This window comes from Pinus tabuliformis, chromosome 7, assembly GCF_031772625.1.
Source record: "Pinus tabuliformis cultivar Carrire ecotype Pingquan chromosome 7, CPIR1, whole genome shotgun sequence".
Classification (NCBI taxonomy): domain Eukaryota; kingdom Viridiplantae; phylum Streptophyta; class Pinopsida; order Pinales; family Pinaceae; genus Pinus; species Pinus tabuliformis.
In genome coordinates, this window is record NC_142293.1 from 244,600,360 (window position 1) to 244,614,900 (window position 14,541).

Genomic DNA, 14,541 nt, shown 5'->3' on the forward strand with positions numbered 1-14,541 from the left:
CATTCGGGGAGATTTCCTGTCCGTACTTCTTGGTTTGCTTGGAGGTATTCCGTAGTTCACAATTGCCTGGTAAACCTTTTGCCTAGATTATAACTCTTTTGTTTTGTTATGATACTTTGATTAAAATAAAATTAATTGACCACAGATAATATCCTCCACGCTCACTCCTTAGTTGATCTTAGGTTGAAACATATGGCGACAAATCCGAAGTCCACCGATCAAGGAATTCCTTTTGATGGGAATCCTAGTCCTTTTCCTCCTTTCGGAAATATTGGTGCTCCTTATATGGCTACATTATCCCTATCGTGATTTACCATTGGCTTGCCAGTATGGTTGTTTTCAACCTCCTTGGTTCAAAATGTCATGATTTCTCCATAATCGAGTACAGTCTCCTCCAAGTGGACAAAATCCACCTCCAGTTGATCCTAAAGTTGACCCTTTTCCTTCTTCCTCGATTGTTTCTTCCTCCCCTTCTTCCTCTTCACCTGGTGAAAGTATTGGTACTAGTAACCAGGTGGCCAAGAAGAAGAAGAAAGGGAAGAAGAAGAAGAAGAAGAAGAAGAAGAAGAAGAAGAAGAATAAAATTCAGCAGAGGGGCAACCAAGCAATCATTGCTTTGAATGCAACATCTAATGAGAAACCGTCCATCAAGCCTCACAAAGTTCGATATCCATGCAAGCTTTGTATGGGAGACCATATTCTTCGAAATTGTCCTGATATTCCTTAGATCTTAGAATAATGGTCTTCTTGTTCACATCATCCTGTGTCATCAACTTCTCGAGATCATGTTGGTGACACACCATCGACTAGTGGTAGTAAAGTTCATGGAAATAAGGGTAAAGTTAAGTTTCCCTGTGGGTTAGGTGAAGGGAATCACCCCATTCACCTTTGTCCCTATCTAGATGAAGCCCAAAAAGTGTTGGATAATATTTCTGCTTCTCCGCAGTGACTTCCATTTGGTTACAGTAGAATCTCCCTTAATCCTTCACTCACTGATAAAGTGACTAACCAAAATCAACCATCGATCAAACCCAATCTCTCTGAATGTGAATCCAATGAGTCTATACCGGACCCAAATCAACAAGTCGAGGTAACAGTTGACCTAATTTCACCTTCAGTTAATCATAGCTTTCCCGAAGAGAGTGAATGTGATACCACTCAGTTTCTTCTTGTTTCTTCAGATTCAAATGAGCTTCAGGGAAATCCTGTTGTTCCATTAAGGCAGGAGGAAAATCATCCCATTCTCATAACTCAAAGGGATAATTCTCATGTTCTTATGGTACCCCCTCCAAGTAGTCTGGTCACTTCCTTTGATTGGAATCGACTGGTAGGATGTCGTCTTCCTTCTTATGTGCCTTTCCAGATCATAGTATAAGTTTGTAATATGATTGTATCTAGCACTATTATAGATTAAGGTGCATTTGTGAGTACCCTTTCCTCCACTGCTTGGCAAGCGCTCAGTTCGCTGCCGCTTGTGCCTCTTACCCAAAATTTGTTGGCTTTTAACAGAGGAACCAATAAACCATTAGGGATCCTTCCTCAATTTCCTTTTACTTTGGGAGGAAAAATCATTTATTTGAATGTGATGGTAGTCCCAAGCCCTTTAGATTACAATTTACTTCTTGGGTGCGACTATGTTTATGACATGGGAGCTATTGTTTCAACACTCTTTCGAGTGATTTTTTTCCCGCATGAAAGGAAAAATTGTTACCGTTGACCAGATTTCATTTCCCGGTCCAAATATGGCTTCCAGTCAACCATCTTCCCTAAATGGCCCTTTTGTTCCAATGGTATCATCCCCGCCACGGGTTAATTATGTGGCAACCCGTTCTATGCCTACATCAACTAATGATCAATTCAGTGATGTTGTACATTATGTAATGGGGGCATTGGAACCAGATCTTGGATTCCTTGCTACGGATCCCTTCTAGAAAATTGTTCTCCCATATGATGAGAACCTCTTGGAAGTCATGACCTCTTATGGGTTGTGAAACAAAGGGCCCATGAGGATAATTCCTTGTCTTGTGTCAACCTCGTTAAAAAATGAAACAAGGAATATGTGGATAGTTCCTTGTCTTGTGTCAACCTCGTTAAAAAATGAAACAAAGGTTTGAGGATAGTTCCTTGTCTTGTGTCAACCTCGTTAAAAATGAAACAAGGAATATGAGGATAGTTCTTTTACCTTGTCAACCTCATTAAAAAATGAAACAACTCCCATGAGGATAGTTCTTTTACTGTGTCAACCTCATTAAAAAATGAAACAGATCCCATGAGGATAGTTCCTTGTCTTGTGTCAACCTTGTTAAAAAATGAAACCAAGGATATGAGGGTAGTTCCTGGTCTTGTGTCAATCTCGTTAAAAAATGAAACAAGGAATCTGAGTAGAGTTCCTTGTCTTGTGTCAAGCACTTTAAAAAATGGAACAAGCTCCCAAGTTCCAAGTAGAGTCTTTGATTAGGTCTCGTAAAAAACCTTCATTCCATCCACCTAATAGCCACGAGTAGTCTACTTAGGTGAATGTAATGATGCTTGGGGGGCATGCACCTAGTGGTAAAATTAAGTTTCCCTGTAGGTTATGTGAAGGGAATTGTTAGCTTTGCTATGCAAATGGATTAAAAATAGATTCAAAAAGCTCTCAAAGGCTGCAAATATGCTTATAGTCATGCCCAAAATCCAAGTTTGCTATTCAAATCATCAAGACATGACAAAAGCTACCCACCGATCAAAGAGGTTGCAAGAGGGAAGCGCTATGGAGGGCAGAATTACACTATCGGAAGGTGAAAATACCCAAAAAATCACATAAAAACCAAGATTGCAGGCTTATGAATCTGCATCAACCTCAGCCATCGGATCTAGCCGATCAACGGTCCAGGTTGCGTCGGCATATCGCAAGTCGGAGGAGGCAGAGGCAGTGACAAGATAGATTACCAATGAGCGATCGCCGATATCGCTTCGGCGTATCGCTATCAGCGATAACAAAGGGATGGGCCTTTAACATATATCAGCGTCCGATGGGCCGGACCCAATGACGTTATGAGTTATTTTTGATAACTTATCGGGTCCGCGGTGAATATCGCTATCGGAATTTTCTGAGGGGCGGGGCCTTTACATATAGCATGCCTCTGATCTGATGGGTCGGACCCGATGACACTATAAAGGATTTTTCATAATATTTCAAGTCCGTGCGGGGGCCATTTTTATTGTATTTTGTGTATTGTCAATGTATAAGGAAATACACAGGAAGCCTTAGCGAATGTCGATAACGATGAAGCCCGGACCCGAAAGGGTCCGGGAAGTGAAATACATATATTTTCAGGTCCGCCAAAGTCAATTTCCTCATGTTTTGCAGCATTGTTCATGAATTTCCAAATATAAAGAAAAGCAAGGGATCGGCCGGCTGCGATATGCGACTGTGACCCGAAAGGCGAACCCGATAGAAAGTTATGCCATGTTTTAGGATGTTTGAAGTCCAAGTGAAACAGAAATGGGCAGGATTTAGCAGTGTCGCATCGCTTTCGCTGTTTATGACCTAGACAGACACAATAACAGAAAAGAAACATTCACAACTATTGCATGAAAGGGACCGGTGTAGGGATTTCATAAGAACGGCAGCCACTCCATTGCAGGTTCAAGTGGAAAGCCATCCTTGAAGGAACCGTGCAGTTATGTTATATACCAGAAGAAGGATTCGGCGGAGGGACGGCAGCCGACAAACAGAACCCAGAAAGGGAAGGGGAAGGGCCACTACACGCCTCAACCCAAATCAAATAAAATCATGGAGCATTAACGGCCCTGCTAGTGCAACAGTCATCCTAACGAACATAATGGGGCATCTTTGGCACGAGGGAGCTCCTATGCATCACAGCAGGCCACCCAAAATATTTGAGTATGGTTATTTCTCTGTCAGAAGAGGAAAACTGCCGAGCCATGCCTACCTATTGAGGGAATCAATCAGTTAAACAAGACAGAAGGATAGATTAAGACACCTGAAGCCTCAAAAGGCTGAGGACCATTGTAAACAAGCTATAAATAGCTGAAAACAAGACGTAACAAGGGTTCAACTTTTGGAGATTATTCCTCCCCTGTTTTCTCAAGCTTCTCATTTGTAGTCTTTAGTAATACAAGCTTCTTTTGCTGCTACATGTTTAATGTCCATTTCTCTTCTGTTCTATGCTTGCACTTGAACAATTTGTTCAGGTTTTCTGTGTGTTTGAGGCCAGATAACTGTCATCTTATCTCTGCTTTAATATATTAGATTTGCAAGCTTCTTTGCTGCCTATGGCTAGCCATTTATATGTGTGATTATATACGCATATGCCAGTATAGTCAGCAAGTTCATTTGATGCCTGTAGCTAGCCATTCGTATAGGTCCATGTATGCAACCTGCTGGCATAGTCAGTGTTCTCCATCTATCCATTAAATCTACAAACTATTGAGCATTAGCAGTCTAAAGCCTTGTGTTATTGGGGGTGTTCACGCATGCCTTGAGTGTGAATAGAGCTGAAATGGTTATCTGACTTAATCCAAACCATCTTTCATTCCAATATTTCAGAAAACAATATTAAAAATTATATGTTACTAGGCATCTCTGATTTACAACCTCGGAGAGTTTCTTGGAGTGATAACATAATTGGCACCGTTGCCGGGGAGAAGAGAATCGAAGCTCAGCTTCCCTGGGAGACGATGTTAGCGCTTGAAATTTCACCTCAGGCTGAGAAAGGTAAACCTCAAGGCAACATCAAACCACTTAGCCTCGTAGCTAGCCCTACGGGGCAGGAGAGGGCTCTCTCTGGTCTATCTCGATAAAGATCTTCAATGGGCGAGATAACCAATAGGGTAACACTGATTTTAGGCTAGTAAACTGATCAAAAGGGTTGATTTGGGATTTTTAGGGTTTTTGGTGGAAAATTGGGGAAATGGCAATTTTAGGTGCGGGGATTGGACACAGTTTTCGCAGGGGGTTCTTTGGGGCGAGGTAGGAAACAGTATTGATGCCTTTAATAGAGATGGATGGTTGAGAATGACCGGTGAGGAGTTAAAGAGAGCAAGCAATAACCTTGAATTCCCTTTAAACAGTCGAAAACATTGATATTAAGCAAACTTAAAAGCAGAGCATGACAGTCATGAGTTCTACTTTAACACTTAATTTGCCTAATGTGCAGAAGGAAAAGTAAGGAAATGATTCACATAACACACTTACAAGTACAAAGAGAAACACACCATCAATACATATGACCACAAGAATCCCAAAAAGGACTGCAAAACCCTGGTCTTCCTTTGCCAAAAATTGCAGAGATACAGTGAGTAATACAATAAGAGCTTCTCCCTCAAGAGTCCAACCATGAAAATGAGCAAGAGAGTACATAATATAGATCATCTAACATCTTTCCTTGCCTCTAGGGGTCGAGCTCACTATCCTAGGAGCTGTTTCAACCAATTCTAAACTAAGCACTGAAAACTAGGCAGTCAAAACAACTTGCCTCTCTAAACTAGGAAACCAATTCATTCATTTAATTTTCACCTATCTCATGAATGAATCTTCCAGAAGAGATACATAAGTGTAAAAGTGTCATAAAATTACATCATTTACAACAAGAAGGATAAAAATCAATTCCAAAAAGTCAAACACAGTCAAAACTGCGTTTTGTTGAGCTGTAGGCTGAAATCCTGAGCAATTTGCCTGACGGGTCGCACGCCTTTGAGAGCACTTTTGGGGCACTTTTAGGTGTCAAAATGAGGCAAGCGTAGGCTTGTTGGAAATTTCTGTGAGTCTACGTTCCAACCCAACTGGAATTTCTGAATTTGGTTGTTATTTGCCCCTCCAAAATTGCAATCTCCCAAGACTACTTTCTGTGTGTCAAAAATGTGGCAGAAAGTCATTTTTTTCTTGTTTTTTGACTTTCAGGAGGCCCAAAACTTCATAAAATCTCTTGGAAATGGGTGAGAATGTGTAAAGTTTCATGCCAAATCCAGAAATTCTGAGTTTTTTGAAAATAGAGTTGCCAAGTGAAAGGGTCGCGCGGGGGGTGAGACCCGTCAAGCGGAAAAACCTGTTTTTTGCCTTAAAAACCAAAAATCACCCAAAATGCTCAAAATTTCTTGGAATTTGTGTTGGGGATGAGCTATTTAGTGCCATTCTCCTTCAAGGAAGCCTCGGCCAAGATGTGGAGGGGATCGGGCCTTTTTCTCCGTTTTTGTGCTTTGACCAACCTCCTTGGATCTGGCGATTGCAATTTTGACATTTCTCTAAAACCATGACACCTGTGAAAAAAGTGAAGGAGGTTTTTATTCTTTGGCATGTTATGGAAAAAAACCTCTCTCAGTTTTCCAAAATTCATCTTTTATTTCTCTGGAACATCATTTGAGTGTGACTTGTCCCGATGTGTGAAACAAGGAATTTTGTTGAAATGGAGCGAAATGAAGGGGATAGGGGGCTTCTAAATTCTTGGGGAAATTTTTGGGAGTGGGGAGGGATGTTAGGAAGCATGGGAAAGTGGAATCTCAGAGATTGAGTGAGGGGAAGGGGTCCAAAAGGGAAAAACACAGGCAAAACCTAGAAATTTCCCAGGTTGTAGCTAGAAACTAGGGTTTGCGCGAAAATGAAGAATTTGGGGGATCTCAATGATGGGAAGCATTTGATAAGGTACATGAAGGATAGGGGAAGGTGTATGAACATCTGGATACAAGTGTTTCTAATGATTTGACCATCCAAGAGAAATTACCTCCAAAACCCTAGGAGAGGGAAATGACCTTGCCTAGGCGCAACTGAAGCATGAACAAGGTGTAAAATGACTCATTAGACACTGACATGATGATGAAAACCCTATGAATGATGATAGAATCAGCTGAATAGTGACATAGATGGGCATTTGGGCAACTTTGAAAAGAGTGGGAGCAAACCCTAGACCTAATGCCTAGTGACCAAATTTTGCTTGAAAACTCTTTGAAATGAAACAATTTGACTTGGAAACTCTGAGACCACTTTGTAAGAGCATATTTGATCACTGGAGGAAGGCTGGAAAGACTGACACTAACATACGACACAGCTTCAAGCTTTGATGACAGACAAGGTTTGAACATAGACGTTGGTTGTAATCATCTGTCTGGCGACTCTACTTGAGGAAGGCCATCCTTTGGCGACTCCACTTTGAAGTTCTAGCTCAGTTTGTGAGGCATACTAGAAGAAATCTGCAGAAGTCTCCAGCTGTCCCAGTGCCTGACCCTGAGAAGATTGTTAACCCGAAGAAAACATCACAGAAGGGAGCATCAAAATCAGGTAAGCCCCAGAAATCTTATTTGTCTCTGCATGAGAAGTTTTTAGTTGAGGATACGTAGTTTGAAGATTTAAAGCCTAGTATTGCTAATGAAGAAGTACCTGCAGAGATTCATAAAGCTCCTTGTCCATTTAGTTCCCCTTTGGATCTCAGTCCAAAGAAAGCTTCCCATACTGTCCAAAACATCCCAATATCTCCACCATCCATTACATTATTTCCTACTGCCCCATCTGCTAGTGTCCTTCCACAAATTCCAAACATGGCAGGACCACAAGCACCCACCAAAATGGAAAGAATCATAGCCGCCAGGTATGGACCTTTAATACTGCCCACTCCCTTGAATGCTATGCCCACTGAAGAATATCAGAAGTATATGCCCAAGTTCACTGGGACTGAAGGTGTCACTGCTGAAGAACACCTTGAGTCATTTTATAGCTATGCTGATAATCTGGATATTAGTGAAGATGATGTGTGGATGAGAGTCTTTGTCCAAAGTCTAGATAGGGAGGTTAGGAAATGGTTTAGAGAACAACCCCCAAGATCTATAGCAGATATCGAAGCTTTAGATGATACGTTCCTAAAACACTGGGGAGATAAAAAGGACTTGCTATACTATCATACGGAGTTTGGAAACTTGAAGAGGGAAAATGGGGAATCCTTGTCTGATTTTAATAAAAGATTCAACCGTATGTATAGTAAGATACCAGCTGAGGTAAAGCCTACCCCCACCTCTGCCAAACTTGCCTACACCAGTGCCTTTGACTCTGAGTTCTGTTTGCTGTTGAGAGAAAGAAGATGTGCCACCCTCGCTGAAATGCAGGATGCGGCACTAGAAGTCGAATCTAACATTATGGCTGCAGAAAAGCTCAAAAGTCACGCTGATAGAAAGAGGTCGAGAGGTGAGGCTTCTTCTGCTTCATCCTCAGATAGCAAACTTGATAAAATGACTAGAATGATTGAGTCACTGTCTGCTAAAATTTCTAAGCTGGAGATTGAGCAGAACCTTGGGAAGACAAGGCTCCTAGGCACATTTGCACCAAGAAATCCAAATCCATTTAGAAGAGCCAACGAAAAATCACAAATCATTTAGAGGGGTAAAGAAACTAACGAAGATCAAAAAGTTAAGGCTCCTTTCCAGAATGTGGTCATGGAGGAGGAACAGATTGAAGATGAGGATGAAATTCTCTGTATGGAAGATAAAGGCAGTGATGCCTTTTTGACATTGGCTGCATACGAAGAGTCTTTGCTGCAGGAGCAAGACAATCAAAGGTGGGACAGAGAGGCTGTTCTGCAAACTAGGGAGCAGAAAAGATATAATCTAAGGTCAAATGCAAATAATATCAAGGAGAATCCTGCCCAAAAAGCTGCCGTCCAAACAGAGACCCAGAATAGCAGACAAAGAAGACCAGCAGCTGATCCAGTCACCCTCAAAGCACCAGTTCAAGAGGTAAAAAGTCCTGACAAGCTACCTCTCTCTTTTAGCTTCGAATCAGAAGTTCAGAAGTTAAAAATAACTGTGCCTCTGACAGAACTGGTGAAGAGTGAGATGTTTAGAAAGCCTATCCTTGAGGCTCTCGAGCTGAAGATCACAGGAACCTCCACTGACTTTGTCAATTTGCAAGACGATAGGCCTGTAGTTGTGCTAAGCCTAATGACTGAACCTGCCAAGGATAATTCCCCATCTTTTTATATCTCCTTGACCATTCATGACAAAATTCTCCACAACTGCCTCCTAGATATAGGTGCCAGTCACAATCTGATGCCTAAAACCGTCATGGAAGAGTTAGGCCTTGACATCACCAGACCATATCATGACCTATTCTCATTTGATTCAAGGAAGGTGAAATGTCTGGGATTGATTAAAGATTTATCCATTTCCCTAGCCCAGCTACCCATAAAGAGCATGATAATGGATATTGTGGTGGCAGATGTCCCTCCTGAGTTTGGCATGCTGTTGTCCAGAGGGTGGATTAAGAGACTAGGTGGAACATTGCAGAACAATTTATCTTATGCAACTGTCCCAGTGTTCGGAGGAGAGAGCAGGAGGTTATATAGAGAAGCACAGCTGGCATATATCATTAGCGATGAGAAGAATCCTACAAACTATCCCATATATGTAGTGGACACTGATTTTGGAGCTTGCATTCTCCAAATAGAAGAATCTTAGAAGGCTGCATTACAGATCAGGAAACCAACAGCTCAGGCTGAGCATAATACAAGAGGTCAGATTTGGGAGATGTTCTTTGATGGAGCATGTACCAAGGAGATTGTAGGAGCAGGGGTGGTGCTAGTGTCTCCACAACAAGAAATAGTTCAATTGTCTCTAAAGCTGGTTTTTCAGGTGACAAACAACATAGCAGAATATGAAGCACTGTTGTTGGGCCTTCATGCCGCCAAAGACAGAGGAATAAAGAAGCTGAAGGTATCCGGAGATGCTGATCTGATAATTCAGCAAGTGAACAAAACATTCCAAGAAAAGCACCCAAGGCTAAAAGCGTACAGATATGAGGTATGGAGAACCAAAGAGTTTTTTGAATTTTTCTGCATTCCATATATTCCTAGAGCCCAAAATTAGCTTGCCGACTCCCTTGCTATCTCAGCTAGTTTGTTTATACCTCCATCGCCTCCCAAACTAGTTTATGAGGTACAAATGAAGTATAGACCCTCCGTGCCTGATAATGTCCACCATTGGAGGGTTTTTGATGATGATGATGAGCTAAATAGGTTTCTTCAAGTCATTGATGAGTTTTCTGAAATGCAAATTGACCAAAATAATGATGCTTTGTTAGAATATCCCAAGTCCAAGCTTAGAAATAAGATTGGCAAGAATAGCATAGTCCAACTCCCTAGAAACCATATTCCTAAGGGTCTAATTCCTCTTGAGAGATCGTTTGATCACAATGATGTGCCTTACAAAGCTGCCCAAAAAGAAGATCAAACTGCAGTTTTCAAACATGATATAGGAGGTCTAGGTCACCCCAAATTCATAAATCTGTCCACCAATCTATCTACTGACCAGAGTGCTGAATACTGCAAATTAATGAGGCAGTTTGTTGATGTGTTCGCTTGGGAGTACAACGATCTGAAGACATATGATGAAAATATAATTCAGCATAAAATTCCGCTTGAGAAAGACACTATTCATTTCAAACAGAAGCTGAGACCAATGAATCCTATGCTCCTTCCTCTGGTTGAGAAAGAAATTAAAAAGTTGCTGGCTGCTAGGATCATAGTGCCTCTCAGATATTCTAAATGGGTGGCCAATCTAGTTGTTGTGAGGAAGAAGAGTGGAGAAATCAGACTATGTGTTGATTTCAGGAATCTAAATAAACGTTCCAAAAAGGATAATTATCCTCTACCAAAAATGGAGCATTTGTTGTAGCAAGTATCAGGTGCCAAAGTAATGTCTTTTATAGATGGTTTTTCAGGTTATAATCAGGTTGCTGTGCATCCGGATGATCAGGAGAAGACTACATTCACCACTCCTTGGGGTACCTTTATGTATTCCACGATGCCTTTTGGGTTGATGAATGCTGGAGCCACCTTTCCGAGAGCTATGAATATAGCATTTGTGGGAGAAAAGGATAAATTTGTCCTTATCTACCTGGATGATATAACAGTATACTCCAGTAGCCATCAAGACCATGTGCAACATTTGAAGAAAGTGTTTTTGAAGTGAAGAAGGTTTGGGATTTCAGTAAATCCTAAGAAGTCACAGTTTGCGTTAGAAGAAGGCAAGTTGTTGGGACATATTGTTTCTGCTGTAGGTGTCCGAATTGACCCAGAAAGAGTAAAAGCAATACAGACCTTGTCTGTCCCGAGATCGAAGAAGGACATCCAGTCTTTCCTACGCAAGATTAATTTTGTAAGGAGATTTATCCCAAATTTTGCAGAACTTGTGAAGCATATTACCTCTATGTTGAAGAAGGGGTGTTATCGGGATAAGTGTCTATTCAGAACGACTCTATCCCACTAAGGTGTGACAGTTACCTTAGAAACAAACAGAGAAAAATACTTTTGTATTCTTCTTTATGAACTATAAACAAAGAGGAATAGGATGAACCAACCTGTGTCTTGCGCTAGTCCTTTGATCCAATCTCTCTCTTCTTTGACAGCTTCCAGCTACCTACTTCCTTACTTGCCCAGCTTCACCAAGTTCCTGTAAGATCACAGAAGAAGAAAACTACACAAAGACATGGATTTATATTCATAAATAGCTTAGGATCAGATTTAAGCTAAACATACAAATGTAACAAGCATCAATGATACACAAGCATGTAGGAGAAACTCAAATAGTTTTATTGATATAGCAAGAAGATCCAGGAGGAGTTACAACCGATGATTCCTGATCCAGCATCAACCTCCCAGCAAAGAAGCCCCTCTTTACCTCCAACAAAGCATAAATCACCCAATACTCTGATGTCTATCTCAAAACCAACATCAATTCTTTGCAATGTACAAAATTCCAGCCTTTGGATCTCTGGGATGAGGGATCCATATATAGATGTATGCAAGGAGTATGAGTCAGCTTATGATTTGACTAGTGTCTTCTCTCTGTCAGTTCTTGCTTCCACTTGGAGACTGAGAGCCTCTTACTCATCCTTGGTCGAATTTAGTGAGGCAAGTGTCATTGGAGAAGATTCTGGAAGCTTCCATTGTCTCTCCACCTCGTGGAATGACTCTTCCACTTGTCATTTCCCACTCAACGCACCCTGGTAGTGCATTTAGGTGCGTTGCAACGCACCTAGCTAGTGGACTTAGGTGCTATGCAACGCACTTGGCTAGTGGAGCAGCTAAAATGATCCTGATTTGACTTATTCTGAGCAGTTTCTGGTGGAGAACTTCTGGGAGAAGCTGTAATTTGTTGACCTTGTTCCTTTAGGAGTTAGAACAACACTTTTAGGGACTTAGGAGCCCTTGGTTTATGGACATTTCATGCTTAGAGCTGTAAGACACAAAAATGTCTATAACAGTTGCCCCCTAAACTATGAGGCCGTTTATTGGGTGAAATGCTTTATTAGGAGGATCCGAAGTTCTTTCAATGCTGGGAGGAGACCTGTAATAAGATACAATACAATACATTATCTTCATACTGTTTTCATGATCTAGCTGAGGCAGGCATTCCCATGCTCAGCTTTATAAATTCATTTTCATGTACATAGGACAGAAAATCGTCTGATGGTAGACTGATGATTCTGATAGAGCCATCATCCTTTTGGTAGGATGATTATCTGTGCTGCAATGTTGTACACTTCAATGTCTTTGTTTTCCTAAATATATATCGCAGCCCGGATGGATGAAACTAGATCCGGGGTCTTCAATCTCGTCTGATCTTCACTCGAAGTACAAGTCGATCCATGTGAGAAATGTTTTGAAGTCGAACATGGAAAGACATCGCTTGATTACCAGTCAATGATGTAAACTATTAACAAGCGCGAGAGGAATCACTGATAATGATAATGACCCTCAAGGTACTGCAGTACAATTCACGTGGTGTGAATAAAGGACTTGACGTCGAACACCACGCAAAATCTTTTGGTCGAAGGTCATTGATGTATACTTGTCGCCGGAAGTGAGAAACTTGCCATTGAGGCATGCAAGCTTCAAAGTACTGAATGGGGTGTTCCTAGATCAACTTCTTGGATAATGAGCTGATGTCGACAAGAAGCGATCCGTCAAAGGAGGGCCTTAATGAATCCCACATCAATGACACGGAATGGAGCAAATGATTTTGATGGAGGTGAAAACGATCTGATGATATGTGGTTCAGGATGGCGATCATGAAAGAATGAAGTATAATGTATGGTAGTGGATGGGACACAGGTGACTTCTCTTGAACATGTCGGCGACACTTATGTGATGGATTGGTAGCATTTACCCCAAATGTGGATGGTATGGCGTGACCATGGTGATGTGACCGGTGAATGAAACAACCCAACCCAACTCGGGCACGGAGTGGAAGTGTCATGTTCAAGAGCGACTTGCTACCAATAAAGATTCTTTGAGTTTTCTTCCCAATTTTTCCCCAGTCATTGCTGACCAGTACCTCTTTATTTTTGTCAAGCTTGAGGAGGATAACATATGCTTGTTCTATAATTTTCCCTTCGGGCAAACCCATCGCTATGTTTTAATGAGCCTAGCGATGGTGAAACTCGTTCTCGTCTAAAGACAAGTTTGTCGCTATTAATCTTTTTAATGAGTCTAACGACAACGATAACTCGGTCCTTTTCATTTTTAGAGAGTCTGAAAAGGTACGTAAAGGTAACTCCAAAATTCCTTTTTCGTCATCTAATCCCTTAAGTCCGAAAAAGTATAAAATAATATAGAAGGGATGAATTTTCGATTAGCTTTAACAAGCCGAACAAAACAAGCGCTCGATCTTTTTGTGCAATAATCCCTCAGGTCCAAAAAGATTAAAATATAGAGGAGGGATAGCACTTCCTGTCGCTTTAACGAGCTGGAAGGCCAAAACTCGGCAATCTTTTCATATTTTACGAGTCAGTTGAAAAGAGCTTAAAGAAGACTCGTCTTTTGAGGAACGAGTGATAAAATGGGTAGCAACTGATTTCAGGTAAGGTTTGGAATTTTCCAATCACGGCAGTGTCACAAGGATGGCTACTGAAATCACTCTTCGCAGCTGTTCCTCAAAATGGGTAAACAATCAAATGGAGGTGAATGATCGGCCAATGGAAAAGTGGAGGTGACGGTGAAAACACGACCAAGGTTTTAATGGCTGAAATGTTACATTCACGATGGTTATTTACCGGGGAATAGTTCATTTTTTAACGAGCTTAAATGCGGGTGGAAACATTTGCTCATGTCTTATGTTTATTTTTTAACGAGCTTGAACTATGTGCTAAAACTGCTCGATTAATCCAGTCATATGATAAGAATGTCTCATATAAAAATGGAAACTTTTAGATTTTTGCCCCACATCCTTTCTTTATGCAAGTTAGGTGACGACTAATCCTACGAGTTTAAAGGGTTAGAGGTCCTAAAAATTTTAAAAAATAAATAGTCGCCCTTCGCTTGTACTCCAAAAGGTTTGCATGCCCCCAGGTATAAAATATGGTTTCAAGGTTACCCCTCAATTTGCAGACAAAACATTTGTTCTATCAGGAGAGGCCTACCTCTTACAGGTTACCAAATATTGTCTTATTCGCGTTGCGAATGAAACATTTCTTCGGCGATGTCTACCGAGATAAACAAAGGTGAGTGACGACGCTCGCCAACTCACATAACTTTGACAAGAGAATATTATTCTAGA